General features: G+C 35.3%; 1 protein-coding gene across 1 annotated transcript in view; it reads left to right on the forward strand.

Moving 5' to 3' along the window:
* ATRN (attractin) overlaps positions 1-15032 on the forward strand; it is a 236781-nt gene that overhangs the window by 174269 nt on the left and 47480 nt on the right. The gene's annotated exons all lie outside the window — the stretch shown is intronic.

Consider the following 15032-nt stretch of genomic DNA (forward strand, 5'->3'; position numbering starts at 1 on the left):
GCTCTCCTTTATAAAGGGAAGAAGCTTTTTGGAATGTGAATAACTTCCTTGAAGATATCCATACTAAAATATGGTTTGCAAATTTTGTTTGTGTCTCAGTTTTTCATAACTTGAATGAGCCCACCTGCTCTAAATTTTGAATCATTAGAATATTTTTTCAGTTGAAGGAAAAGTATTCCCACTTTTAATAACATAAATGTGCATATATTTCAAGGTGATCTTTAAAATGCAAAATCTGAGAACATTTGCAGTTTCTCTAATTCAGAGAAATCAGTTTTCTAACTATCAGCAACTTCTCTTCATTCTCCATTACCAGGCTTGTAATTATTTGGTAGTTCATAGATCTTACTTTCTTGTCACCAAATGTTATACTACTTCATGTGACCACAGATGGGGTTTTAGTTTACTGAATTCTAAGATAAACAACAAAAGTCAAGCATAGTCAGAGAAGCCCAGTGTAAGACTAAGAGACCCTGACACTGAAAGTCTTTTCATTCTCTTTTTACTTATGTGAGTGTATTTCTTTGTGTGTATGTGTGTGTGTGTGTGTGTGTGTGTGTGTGTATATATATATATATATATATATATATATATATATATATATATATACACATATATATTTCTTTATACATGTGTGCGTATGTGTTTACTCATAAATAAAATACATTAAAATTTATACAAAATGAATCACACAAAAATTACTACTTATACTTTCTGAAGATCTAAGGCTATTTGATTGATTATTAGACTATCAAAAGAGAAATTATTTTTCTGGATTAGATGGCTTTGGGAGTTTATTCAGAACTTTACTTCCTCTAAAGATGCCCAATAAATGGGACAGAAGTTTGGGCAGAGAAATCAAACCTCAGTAACAAGTTTTGAGTTGGAAGGAGAATCGAATATTCTCACTACCTGAACTCCAAGAAAAAATTAGTACAATTCAGTTTGCTCTTTCTTTCCTTGACTACTTCTTTGTCAGCAGATGGTATAGTTCCTTTTGTAATCTAAATTGTTTTCTTAGTTGGCAGCTAGGCAACATAGTAGATAAGAATTGGACCTGGAATTAGGAAGACCTAAATTCAGATCTAATCTAGGATTCTTTAACTAGCTATCTGACCCTGGTCAACTCACCTAACATGATTGCTTTAGTTTCCTCATCTCAGAAATGGAGATAATAACAGTACCCATATCTCCAGATTGTTGTGAGGATCATATATTTGTAAAGTTCTCAGCACTGTACCTGACACACAGTAGACACCATATTAATGCCTATTATCTTCTCCCTTAAGTTCATTAAAGCCTTTTACTTAAGCATAATTGGTGTAGTAGTTTATAGTTCCATATCCAAAAGATAGTTTAATTGTTTATTGTTTGTGTAACATTTTACCTTCTTATATACCAACTTTAAGACATTGAATTTTTGCCAAAGTGGAAAAGCACTACTCTAAACTTAAAACATACTTCTTAAATCATTTTGACTTCCTTTCCATTCCTTAAGGCTCATGTAATCATTAATACTTATTTCTCCTCACAACATTCTTCCAAAAAATCCGTACTGACTGAGCATTCTCCATTTTTGTTTTACTTCCCTGTACAAGTACCTTGCACTCTAATTTGTTAGCTGTCCCTCTTTCTCTTTCTTCCCATCAACCAAAGTTCTTAGCCATATCCTACTTTTTAAAAAATTTTATTAAAACTTTTTATTTACAAAACATATGCATGGATAATTTTTCAGCATCGACCCTTGAAAAACCTTCTGTTCCAATTTCCTCCCTTTTCCCTCATTCCCTCCCCTAGATGATATATAATCCAATATATGTTAACCATTATCCTACTTTCTTTTGAAATTTTGTAACTGTGTATGGTACTAAAAGTTTTAGTTAAGCTAGAATACCAGAATTAGGTCTTTATTCATTCAGTCAATAAATATTTATTAAGAAATTAGTATGTGTTACACATCATATTATGTGTCATGATAAAAATGCAAAATTTAGATAATATGCAGTTCTTACCCTCCTGGACCTTACAAGGGATAAAACAGCATAGATAATGTGTGAACTTGTTGGACTTGATCTCAGAAGATCAGTGGCCTCAGAGATCAGTGGGTAGAAGTCATAGAGATAAATTTAGATACACTATAACGACTGGTCCTTAAAACATCTGTGTTTTCCTAAATGTAAATGTCCTAAATGGTCTTTAAAAAATGACAAGGCTGAAAAATTCATCACTCTATGACTATCCTTTAACTTTAACATAAATTTTTATATGACAAATGCATTAGAGAGTGAGCAAAATAAAGTTTTATGTTAAATTTGGGTGGGAAAGAAAGAAGTTAATATTGTGAGGTTATCAGGAAATACCTTATGGAAGGTGTGACCTTTGAGTTCAGTTTTCAAAGATGGGAATTGAACAGGCAAGTAGATAATATTCTTTGTATAGGGAATAACATGAGTAAATTCACAGAGAGAGAAAAACCCAGAATATTTTCAGTAGGAGTATAGAAACAGCCCGGTTTGAATGGGGCAGAACAATATCAGATAAATTTGATATTTATCTGATATCAAAAAGTAAAATGGTACTAAGTTCTAGAGGGCCTTGAAAGACAAGCAAAGGAATTTGAATTTTCTTAGATACACAGTAGTGAACTAGTTAAGATTTGTTTATAGATAAAACATGAATGATGCAAAGACAAAAATCTCTTTATAAGAAAGATTGTTCTTGCAAAATTAAAAATGGAGAAAGAATAGAGAGAAAATAAAGGCATGAAAGCATGGAAATCTAGTAGTTCAACCTAGTAGTCTTAAGAACCTGTAAACAAAGTCAAAAGACTGAAGAAGAAAAAAAAATATATAGCAAAAGCAAATGGCTTAGAAAGCAAATCAATGAGAAAAAATTCAAGAATCATTGAACTATCTGAATGCCATAACCAAAATAAGCATCCTGTTTCAAGAAATCATTAAAAGAAAATTCTCCAGCTCTCTTAGAAGTTCCAAATGAAAATTCCAAAGAACATCTTAGCCAAAATTAAAGGTCACAGATAAAAAAAAAATACTGCAATTAACTAGAAAGAAAAATTCAAGTACCAAAAAGTGACGGTCAAGATCACACAGAACATAGTATCAACCACTTTGAAGGATCTGAGATCTTGGAATATATCTTATACGGCAGAGTATGTGAACTTATAACCAAGAAAAATTTCCCAGAAAAATTGAGTATAATTGGAAGGTGGGGGGAATGGATCTTTAATGAATTAGAACACTTCCAAGTATTCCTGGTGAAACTTTGAAAGTCAAGTTCAAAGTTAAAACAAACAGAAAAGGATAAACATAATCATAAAAGGATCAAACAAGTATAAATTACCTTATGATATGAGGAGAATGATACCTGTGCTCTTATGAATTGTATTAGTGGTCTTAGGAGTCTAATTAGTTAGAGGGCCTGAAGGTGGTTCTCTTATATCTTCTTGATTTTAGAAGAATAGGAAAAAAGGGGAAGAGGAATATGTTAATGTTATAGAGGGCAGAGAAAGGAAAGGCATCCCTTTATGGATGAATTAATGTGATGGCACCTGTGAATTCACACTATCATTCCATGAAGAATGAGCAACTGCTTCCTCCTCAGAGAACTCAGATCCCTCTGATTTGGAACAAGATTGATTATACATTGCTTAGCTTTGAGTATTAAGATATGTGTGCATATGCATTTATATTTCTGTGTTTTTTTACATTTTTTATATATCTGTTTATTATATATCTATATGTAATATAGATATAGATATTTCCTTTGGGACATGACTAGTGTGGAGATTTCTTATACATTTTTATAACAGAAGTTTTATTTATCTTTTCTTTTCAACTGGAAAGGGTGAGGGGTACAAGAGAAGACAGAATTTTGCTTGATATCTGGAATTGTTTGAGGCAATTAGGAGATCTATTTTTCAATGAGTAATCCCAAAATAATTGCTTTGGATTGAGTTACAAAAGAACTTCATACTGTATTCTGTTCCCTCTCCTCAAGTTTAGTAAATACTATCAAAGGAAATAAGTCATTTAATCATTTAAGTGTTTGTGTATGTGTTCCTCCAAAATCTGATATTTTGCCAATAAGGCATAGTCACCAGAACTGGTCTGAGTAAAATCATAGCTTACACATAGTTTTAAATGACCATGAGCCATTTGGCCCAAGCTTTGACCAAATTTATTTATACCCTTCATATTTCCTTTTCTTCTACAAATACCTTGGCACCATTTCCCTGCTCATTCAGACAGCATAAAGAACAACAAAGAAAAAGCTTACTAGAAAAAGTCTTGGACTAGAACTCAGGAGTTCTAAGTTTTAATCTTGGCTATATCTTGTCTCTAATTAGCTTTTATGACCTTAGTCAAGTCACAAAACTTTTTTGAGCCTTAGTTCCCAAGACATGAAATATGTTATAAAATATCTGCCTTAAAAAACAAAGCTTTCATAATGAAATTTCTAGCTGTGAAAGGGAAAAAGCCACCTCTAAGTACCTGCAAATTTTGTTTTTCTCTAGATCATCCATTTTAGATACTTAATTAACCTCAGATTTTTTTTTGGTCTCTCTACCACAGTGAATTACTTGATCCTATTTGAACTGTTCAAAACACCAAGTAGTCACTTCTTTATGAAAGTTAATATCTCACAAGTTCAAATCTCAGAAAAGGAAAATAAATTACATTGAAGTTTAAATATACACAACCCAATGGATTTTTACCAAAAAGACTAGTAATTTTTCTTATGTGGTTGACATAGCTAGAATTGTATAAATGATATTCCTTCAGCTAAGGTCTCATTCTTTAATAATTATGTTTTCTACTGTGTACTACAGCATATGAAGTAATTTATACAATTTGTATCTCAGCATTGTAAATGTAGGCATCTGCTCAGAAATGGATAGACAGGGAACTGGAAAGAGGGGAAGTAGTATTTTCAGCTTGTTAGGATCAATATTGTTGTTTTCTGGTCCCTGCCAACTGTGTGATACAATGGATAGAACACTAGACTTGGAGTCAAGAACACTCATCTTCCTGAGTTCAGATCTGACCTCAGACTATTACCAGCTGTGTAATCCAGGACAAATCACTTTTTCTTGGGGCAGATATGCCTATGATCCTTTCATCTATCTCAGTTTCCTTGTTTGTAAAATGAGTTGAAAAAAGAAATGGCAAACCACTCCTGTATCTTTGCCAAGAGTCGAACACAACTAAAACAACTCAGAAACGAGAAGTCCCTGCCATCTTTTTCCTTACTCTTTTCTTTCCCAGAAAACTGGACTTTTCCAGGGCTTACTACAGGCTATATAACTTGGCTTGAAGTTCACAATAGAATATAAGTTTTGTTTACTGGGAGAAAATTTACTCTTTAGATGCTCTGCATCTACTTTTGGATTTAATGGGAGCAAGGTATGTCTTCCCTCTTGAAGTCTGGGATACTGGAATTTAAGTAAATACTTAATTTACTTAAAGTTAAGGGGACTTTTAAAGTTTCTTTATTATGAGTTTTTAATAAAATATGAATATTTCATTATCTGAAAAAACGGGGAGAATTGTAAGGGAAATCCTATTTATTTCTCTCTATTATAGGTTCTTTTCCTTTATTTTCGTTTGAAGCTTGACTCTTAGTCCTGTAATGCCCAGCTATCTTGTTACTTTTCTTTTGTTTAGCTTATTGTTTTTCCATCTTTCTCTTCACTCCTTGTCTTTCATCTCTTTTTTTCCTATTTTTTCCTATGACCTTACAAATATACAAATTATATAAACCTGTATAATCTGTGAGCTTCTATTATATAGTTTTTAATGTATATGAAATTTACATTAAATATGAAATATTGCCCCTCTGTATTCCCTTCTTAACATTTTTCTGCTCTTTTCTCTGTGTATTTTATGTTTCAGTAGTGTTTTTTAGTTTTCTTGATTTTTCATTTCTTTTAGTATTCATTTTCTCCCTACCCCCAATTCTTCCTCCTTCTGACAAGAAAAAGTCCTCTTTTGTAACAAATCGGTATAATCAAACAAATTGATTTCACACATTGGCTGAAAATATATGCCTCATTCTATAGCTCTAGTGTGTAAATCCATCATTTCTCTGCCGAGAGGTGAAAAGCATACTTTCTCCCCAGTCTTGTGAAGTTATGATTGGTCATTGCATTGTTTATTGTCCTCATCTTTCAAATATATTTTCATTTACACCTGGGATTCCTAGCCTGGATAAGTAGACTTCCAGAGATATAAAAGTTTGTCACTGGATATGAGGAATTTTTGGTAAATAACTATATTATACTACTCAAGGTAATAAATCTCTTAAAATTTATGTATTTATGTATACATGGCATTCTCTAGAATTTATTTCCTTTCATATTGTATCAGAGATAGGAAAGAATCTACTGAAAATCAGAAGTAGCATGGACAGTATTAGGTCCCTAAGACCCAAAGGATTTCACTCTGCGATGAAGTGAATAGTTTGTTTTTTATATGGAACACTTCTGTGATTCTTCAACAGGATGACTCTTGAGCTCCCTCCCTCCCTCCCTTCCTTCTTTCCTCCCTTCCTCCCTCCCTTCCTTCTTCCCTCCTTCCCTCTCTTCCTTCCTTCTTCCCTCCTTCCCTCCCTCCTTTTTCCCCCCTCTCTTCCTTCCTTCTTCCTCCTTCCCTCCCTCCTTCCTCCCCCCCTCTCTTCCTTCTTTCTTCCTTTCCTCCTTCCTCCCCCCCTCTCTCCCTTTCTCCCTCCCTCCCTCCCTCCCTCCCTTCCTCCTTCCCTCCTTCCCTTTCTCCCTCCCTCTCTCCCTCCCTCCCTCCCTCCTTCCCTCCTTCCTTCCTTCCTCCCTCTCTCCCACCCTCCCTCCCTCCTTCCCTCCTTCTCTCCCTCTCTTCCTTCCTTCCTTCTTTTCTTCCTTCCTTCCTTCCTTCCTTCCTTCCTTCCTTCCTTCCTTCCTTCCTTCCTTCCTTCCTTCCTTCCTTCCTTCCCAGAATCATACACATAGGAAGTTTTGAGTGTCCAAGGTCAGATTTGAACTCAGATCCTCCTGACTTCAAAGCTGATATTCTGTCTACTGCACCAATTAACTGCCCCTATGTTTCTATTTTTGGTCTATGATTCTATGGAATTATTGTCTCCCAGTACCTAGCAGTGCTTAATAAATAACTTTTAAATGAAATAGAATGGTAATGATAGCAAATTGGGGAAAGAGAAATGATAAAATAAATTTGGTGCTATATCATGTATTTGATTTAAAGGAGATTTTCTTCCTATATAACATTCTCTTCAGATAGCTGAACAGATATAATTATATTGTAATATGGGGAACTGATGATTTACCTGACTGGCTTCAATCTTCTTATAAATGAGTTAGGAAATTGGGAGGAAATTGCTGTATTTAAACAGCTTAAACTGTTTAAACAGTGTTTTGTTCATATGTAATGGTGTATGGATGGTAAGACAGTCTCTTAAAGAATTTAAAAACTACTGGCCTGATGACTAAGTAATAAGGTGCAAAATAACTTAATACTGACAGACAACTTTAAAAGACTTCTGTCATAGGGAGACAGAGAAGCTTTATTCTAAATTAGACAAAATGACACTGAGTTGAAAGTGTTCTGTGGTCTTAGTATCCATGTCCTGCTTCTTACTACTTTGGTGATCCTGGGCAATTTATTTCTCTTCCATCTAGGCCTTATTTTATCCCATCATAAAATAGGTTTAATAATATTCCAATTATAATATTCCATTCTACAGATAAGGAAATCAAGGCAGGCTGAGGTGATGTGAATTGCCCTACCGCTATACACTTTATAGTTTTTTTGAAAACAGGACTTTCTGGCTCCAGAACTAGTGGCTCTATCTACTTCAGTCACCTAATTGCCATAATCTTTTTTGAAGAGGAGGTATGCTTTTGGAGGAAAAGTATAATTGACCAAATCATGTGTACAATTACTATTTATGAGATGATCTTTTCCATTCCTGGAGTAATTCTTCTCATTGAACTTAAATTGACTATACTGTGGCAGCCAACACAAGTGGAGAACACAGCCTTCCAAACTGACTTACGCAATGTGCCTTTTTCTTGTGACAGAATGCCTATCATCCTTTCATCAGAAATCATTAATTTTTTCCCTTTTTGATCTGATTTTTTTTATGCAGCAAGATAATTGTATAAATATGTATACATAGGGATTTAAACATATTTTAACATGTTTAACATATATTGAATTACTTGCCATCTAGCGGAGGGAGTGGGAGTAAGGGAGGGAAATTTGGAACAGAAGGTTTTGCAAGGCAATGTTGAAAAATTATCCATGCATATGTTTTAAAAGTAAAAACTTTAATTTAAAAAAAATTTTAATGAAATTATTAAACCTACCATACGTTGATGTGCTAGCTAGTGTATAGACTGAGATCTCCTAAATGTGAGCTATACCATGCCTATCTCTGCCAGGAATGCTTTCCTCATACCTACTTTTCCAGTCCACATTCAATCAATGGGCTTTTCAAGCCCAGCTCAGATCCCAGTTTTTTCAGTAAACTCCTTGCTAGTGACAGTAGCTTGATAGTAACCTCTCTGCTTTCTAGCTGTCCATAATACTGTGTCTACCATCCATATCCACTTGCAACAAAAGAACAAAACAAACAATAGACATGGTTTTGCAATATTTTCTCTACTTATTTCATGTTTCCCTTTGTCTTCATGAAAAGATTGTAGTTACTTTAAAAACTATACTACAGGGGCAGCTAGATGGTGCAATGAATAGAGCACCAGCCCTGAAGTCAGGAAGACCTGAGTTCAAATCTGGATTCAGACACTTAACATTTCCTAGCTGTGTGACCCTGAGCAAGTCACTTAACCCCAATTGCTTCAGAAAAACAAACAAATAAAACTATACTACATTATAGGCTTCTATCTCTATCATGTAGTAGACACTCAATAGATATTTGATAAATTGAATTAGCTCCCTACCTTATAAGTGCTAATAGATAAGACTCATATGGCTGAATAAGTATTCAGATTTGTTATGGTTATTTATTCAGTTGTGACTAACCCTTCATGATCCCATAGACTAGGGGGTCCTCAAACTTTTTAAATAGGGGGCCAGTTCACTGTCCCTCAGACTGTGGGAGGGCTGGACTGTAGTAAAAACAAAAACTTTGTTTTGTGGGCCTTTAAATAAAGAAACTTCATAGCCCTGGGTGAGGAGGATAACCATCCTCAGCTGCCATCTGGCCTGCGGGTGTAGTTTGAAGACCCCTGCTATAGACCATACTGTCCATGAGGTTTTCTTGGCAAAGATATGGGAGCAGTTTGTCGTTTTCTTCTCCAGTGGATTAAGATAATCAAAGGTTAAGTGATATACCCAGGTTCACACAGTCAGTATGTGTCTGAGGCCACATTTGAACTCGAATCTTTCTGAATCAGTTTATTCTCCACCCTTATCCCCAGCAACTGCTGCTGATTTATTACAGTATTTTAATATGGATTAAAATACCTCAATAAAACCATTCAATTGAACTGTAATTATGGCATAATATTGTAATGCTGGAAAAACTGAGGCAAAATAGAGATTAGAGAGTTTTTAATATTTTATTTGAAAGGGAGAGAGTCACTGGAAGCAGAGCAAAATCCATTCTGCCTCCAGGGCTGAATGAGACTATCCTCTCCAAGAATCCAGCATCCAGCCTGGAATGTGAGTTCTCAATGACACACATATTCACAGGGAGTAGGCTGAGGCAGGGGCGGAGTCAGAGCACTGAGAGCTGGAATGGACTATCAGTTAAGTTCTGACAGAGTTGAGAACATTCTGATAAATTGGGATTAAGAAGAACAATGACAAAATGGGGGAGGCACAGGACATTTTGATAAGTAGGGAGGGTCTGGGGTCTTGAGGTCTAAAATAGAAGATCTTTCTCCTTATCAAACATCCTGATGTTTAGGAGGAAAGGCTGGTATTGCAAAATTAAGCAGAACAATTAGGAACTGAAGCCAAATGATTCAGGGAAACTGAGGCAGGACAATATAGGGAAACTGAGAACAATAATAAAAGGGAACTGTGGCATAATAATATGTGGTTAGATATTTCTTTGAAACTCATAAAGTACTTCTTAATTTATGATGTGTCATCAGGACTGATATTCTCTTCTGTCTGTTGCATTAGAAATTTAAGTCTTAGTTTTGGTTGTTGCACAATCATTAATTTTTTCTAATTTTTTTTTCAGTGTCCATTGAAAACTTTCAATATTTGTTATGTTTTTTGGATCATTTTCTGGTAGGGGTGTTTGGATGTGTTGATTTTTTTTTAATGCACACAGAGGTTACTGGAAGTGAACACAGGGTAGGCAGAACCATTGATTATTGGGGCGTGGTGTTTGAATTATATTTTTTAACATCCCATGTAGATGTCCATTTGGGGAAATAATGTATACTTCTATTTATCTATATTGTCATATTGTCTAAACTTGTTTGTCATTGCTAACAGTTAAATATTAATAAGCCCCTGTGATGGGCAGCTCGCCTGAGACCTTTAAGAGAAATCAAAAGATTTGCTGGATTTGAGAGAGTTCACTTAAAGGATGTATTCTACATTTCCTGAATTTGGAGACAGAGGAGGTTTTTCAAAAACTACTAATATAAATATATGTGTTTTCATAAAATGTTAAATTTAATGAAAAACCATATTTTTTTTGCATTTGTAGCTACAAGTGACCCATTGAAAGTTTATAGCCTAAACATTGAAGCATTGTATTCTTGGGGTTTCAGACCTATTCTGCGGTTAGTATTGAGTTACATTTTCAATTGGGATACATTTAAAATACTAACTTTGGACTCTTCATTTCCTACCAGCTGCTACAGACTACCCACTGAAGTCAATGAAACCTCTGTGCTCAAATTATAGATAGACTGTGTCCCTAAACTAGTAACTTTACCCCCTAAGAGAGCCTATAAATGCTCTTAAAAAACTACAGAACAACAAGGCTCTCATATGGATTATATATTGGCCTTGGTCCATTCATCTATTCAGGAAGTTGTAGGAAATTGTACCTTATGTTCATTGACCTGGTTTATGCCACACTCTGAATGTAGTGGTAAAACAGATGATAAGGCCTAATGTGTCCTCCATCTTACTGGAATGTTTAGAATTGCAACTTTTTGCTTATTAAAGCAGAGTCACCATGCTATTCTATCACTAAAAGGCTACTATATCACTAAAACCACTATTGTGAGAAAAGAAAAATAGATCCAAGGGTCCAAGTAGAGTCACCATTCAGTTCTCCTCGTAATGGTGTTGAAGTCTAGCTTTGGGGTACCTAAATGAAATTAGGATTAAGGTCTAGTGGCAAGGGAGTGTCTAGATAAAAATAGAAGCCTTTTCACCTGAAATGGAAGTTGGGTGAGACGGAACACAGATATTCTCCCCACTACCTTTAGAGATAGAGTGAGACCAAAGAAAGAATTAAGATTCTTCCTGGAAGAATACTGCCTGAACAGCTCAAAACCCAGATTGGTTCTGAGTGGCCCGAAAAGGTTGGGGTCCAGTTTGATTGCCAAATTATCTAGCTTCCGGTGTTCGTTTCGTCAGGGAACCAAATGTTGAGGTCTAGCTTTGGGGTACCTAAATGAAATTAGGGTTAAGGTCTAGTGGCAGGTTTGGGGTACAGATTCGGCACAAGGGGGTCTAGTAGCAGCGCGAGTTCCCAATAAAAGCATTTATTGGCCCGGAGAGCTAGATTGATAAAAGAGGTTTATTATTGGATAAGCAAAGTTAAAGTATAGGCGAAGGGAGAGATAAGGAGGGCACTGGACAGAGGGTCCAGTGGACAGAGGGTCCTCACATGGTAGCCATGTTTGGAATCTCTGCAAAGAGGGGTTCCCAGCGTGGCCTTTTTATAATAGGAGACTTAGCTCGAGGGGCTTTCGGGTATAGCCCCAAAGTTGGCTCATATCGTGGTGGGGCTGGGAACAGGTCAGATCTTCTATTGGAATTCAAAGGGACCAGGATTTGTGAGTTAAAGGGCAATTTACATTATTAACTAGGAGAGAGTGGGAATCTAGAAAGGAAGCTTTCCTGCATCATTGGGTAGAGATGAGTGGACTAGGAAAGAAAGTGGAATAGGAAATAGGCTGGTGCTCTCTAGCCTTCCTGTTATATATATGTTTGTTAGTCCTTCTCTCCCAATGGGCTCTGGAGGAAAGGGTGGATCAGGCTGGGCCCAGGAAAGTACTCTTTTTCTCATACTTAATTCAGTTATTTGTTATAACACTTCCTTTTCTTATTTAATTTCCCTCCGTTTCTGAAGCTAAACCCAAAAAAGTTAGTGATCTGGCTTTTGAATCATTTTGTGTATTCAGTTAAAAGGGAATCTTGTCTCCTCCTCTTCCTCAGCTCCTGCCATATTGCATGAAAAAGTTATTTTGCAGAATAGTTCTAAAAGTTCTTTCCTGTGTTACATCTTCTCCGTATCACTGTATTTAGTGATATATTTCTGTCATGGAAACTTAAGACTTTTAGCCATCTGTGATTAATTTACCTCCCATAGATAAATTTGAGCTTCAGTGCTCTTAACACAGTTAGCCACAGATCTATGGTAACACACACTCAATAGCAGTATAGCAGTAACGAATCACCCCCACCCCCAGCCTAGTTTACTTTCCTCAGAAATCCTATTTTCTCTATTACAGGTTCTTTTTCTTTGTTTTTATCTTGGCTCTTAGTCCTGTAATGCCCAGCTATCTTGTTACTTTTCTTTCCGTTAGCTTATTGTTTTTCCATCCTTCTCTTCATTCCTTGTCTTTCATCTTTTTCTTTTTTCTCTATTTTTCTATAAATTTACAAATATCAACAAACATGACCTTTTTTTTAAACAAACTTTTATGTATAGATTGTATATTTCCAAATTATTGGAAATGAATTATATATTATATATTTCCATAGACAGCATACAATCATGGATTTCTTATGATATACAGCTTTCTTATATAGATGTATATTATATATTATCTGTAATATATAAATAAATATCATATATATTTATATAGTATACATATTAAATTGAACCTGCTATACCAACACTGCCTCTTTTCTCTGTCCCCTTTTAAACATTCTTCTACTTGCTTCTTTGCATTTTCTTTCTTTGTAGCCTTAGCATTATTAATCCAACCAAAATTCCTTTCCACACCAAAAAAAAATCTCATGCAAAACAAATTTCCATCTTATTAGTGTCTTTTCTTTTTTAATTCCTAACATCTTTCTTACTGCATGTTATCTTCCATTATCTTTAGTCTGCACTGCACCAAAATATTTGCTAAGAAAAAAACCCAATAGTAATAGACTAGAGTAGAATTTTCAGAGAAGTAGTTGAAGGCACAAATTTGCTCTTACTAGATGTGGTTCCCTAGTGTAACACCCATTAACATAAAATCCAGAAAGAAGAGACTAAAAATCAAGCTGAAAAAGGCTCCCCTCTTTGTTGCTATTCAATGAAAACTAAAGAGAAAATGATCTTCCCAGTCTTAGTGAAATCATCTCTTATTTTCTGAAGGAGCAGTTGCAAAGAAAGGACTGCATTTGCTGCTTTTTTTTTATTTTTTCATGCTGCTCAAGGCTCAAGGAGTCTTGTGGAGATAAGAAAGTGATCTATTTGCAACTGTTTACAACATTCTAGGCTACAAGAATATTCCAAATCTTGAGTCTCATCATCCTTACTCAAGCTGATGATTTATTCAAGAAGCATACCCAGAAAGCAAGGGAGAAATCATGGCCTATGTGACAATTGTCAAGGTGTTTTTCCTGAGTAAATTTAGATTTTAATCTGTGATACACCACTTTGAACATTCGCCAAATTCTCCTCTCTAAGCAACTAAGAGAAGGACTGACAAATGAATAAGGTGCTTCCACTCTTTGGGTCTTAGTTTCCTCATATGAGACAGTTCAGTGCAGTAGGTAGTGCTAGAGTTGGAGTCATCAAAACCGGAGCTAAAATCCTGGCCTAGTCTCTAGCTGTGGGCAAATAAATGTCAGCCTCAGTTTCTCTACTTGTAAAATAGGGGTAACGATAGCACTAATCCCATAGAGTTATTGTCATGATCAAATGAGATAACGTAAATAAACTGTTTCTCAAACCATAAGATTCTATGTAAATGCTACTTAGTAATAGCTATAAAATGATGGGTTGGACTGATTACCCATTTAATTCCCTTCCAGATATGCTTTCCTTCATTCTAGATAGAATATGTACTTTGAAAAAAAAAAAAAACCTATCTTCCAGAAATTCATGTGTGACAAATACCAGCATCCAGTTCATTAGATACAAAACTCCCACAAAACCTATAGACATGGATAGTCCAAAAAGGATAGCACTGATGGGTGCAAGAAAAGAAATGTGCAGAAAATTGATTACATATATAAAGTATTCATGTAAGCTCCATGAAAGCAGGAGACACCTTTCTGTCTCCTGCAACACCAATCACAGTGCCCTGCACACAATATACCACCATTGTTGAATGAATGCAATAAAATGAAAATTAGAGTAATGGGAATGATTGTGATATATATGCTTTAGGGTAGAATAAGAAAAAATTATATATTCCCTTTGAAAAAAATAAATAGAAAATACAAAAGAGACAAAAGAATTAAGGGCCTTTGAAGCAGAGATTTTTAGGACTTTGACCTTGATTCAAAATGCAGTGGCCTAGGTCAATGACTTACCCTGCTTAGAGTGCGCTTTGGTCAGAGTTCAGTCCTGGGCTCTTCTCTATTAGGTCTTGGATGAAGTTTATACTTTTGAAAGTCGATGAAAAAAAAAAAAAAAAGAAAGTCGATGAATGGCTTTTATGCCAAAGTCTTCACATAATCCAATAGTCAGTCATATTTCAGGCCATTTAAAAACCATGGGGCTCTAGGCTCCTGGTTTCAGGCAGCTCTTCATCTTTTCCAACCTTTACCTTTCCATACAAGTCATTCCCCAATTGATAAAATAGTCCAAGAATACAAATAGGCAGTTTTCAGAAGAAGAAATCAAAGCTATCT

The sequence above is a fragment of the Antechinus flavipes genome, chromosome 6, assembly GCF_016432865.1.
Source record: "Antechinus flavipes isolate AdamAnt ecotype Samford, QLD, Australia chromosome 6, AdamAnt_v2, whole genome shotgun sequence".
NCBI lineage: Eukaryota > Metazoa > Chordata > Mammalia > Dasyuromorphia > Dasyuridae > Antechinus > Antechinus flavipes.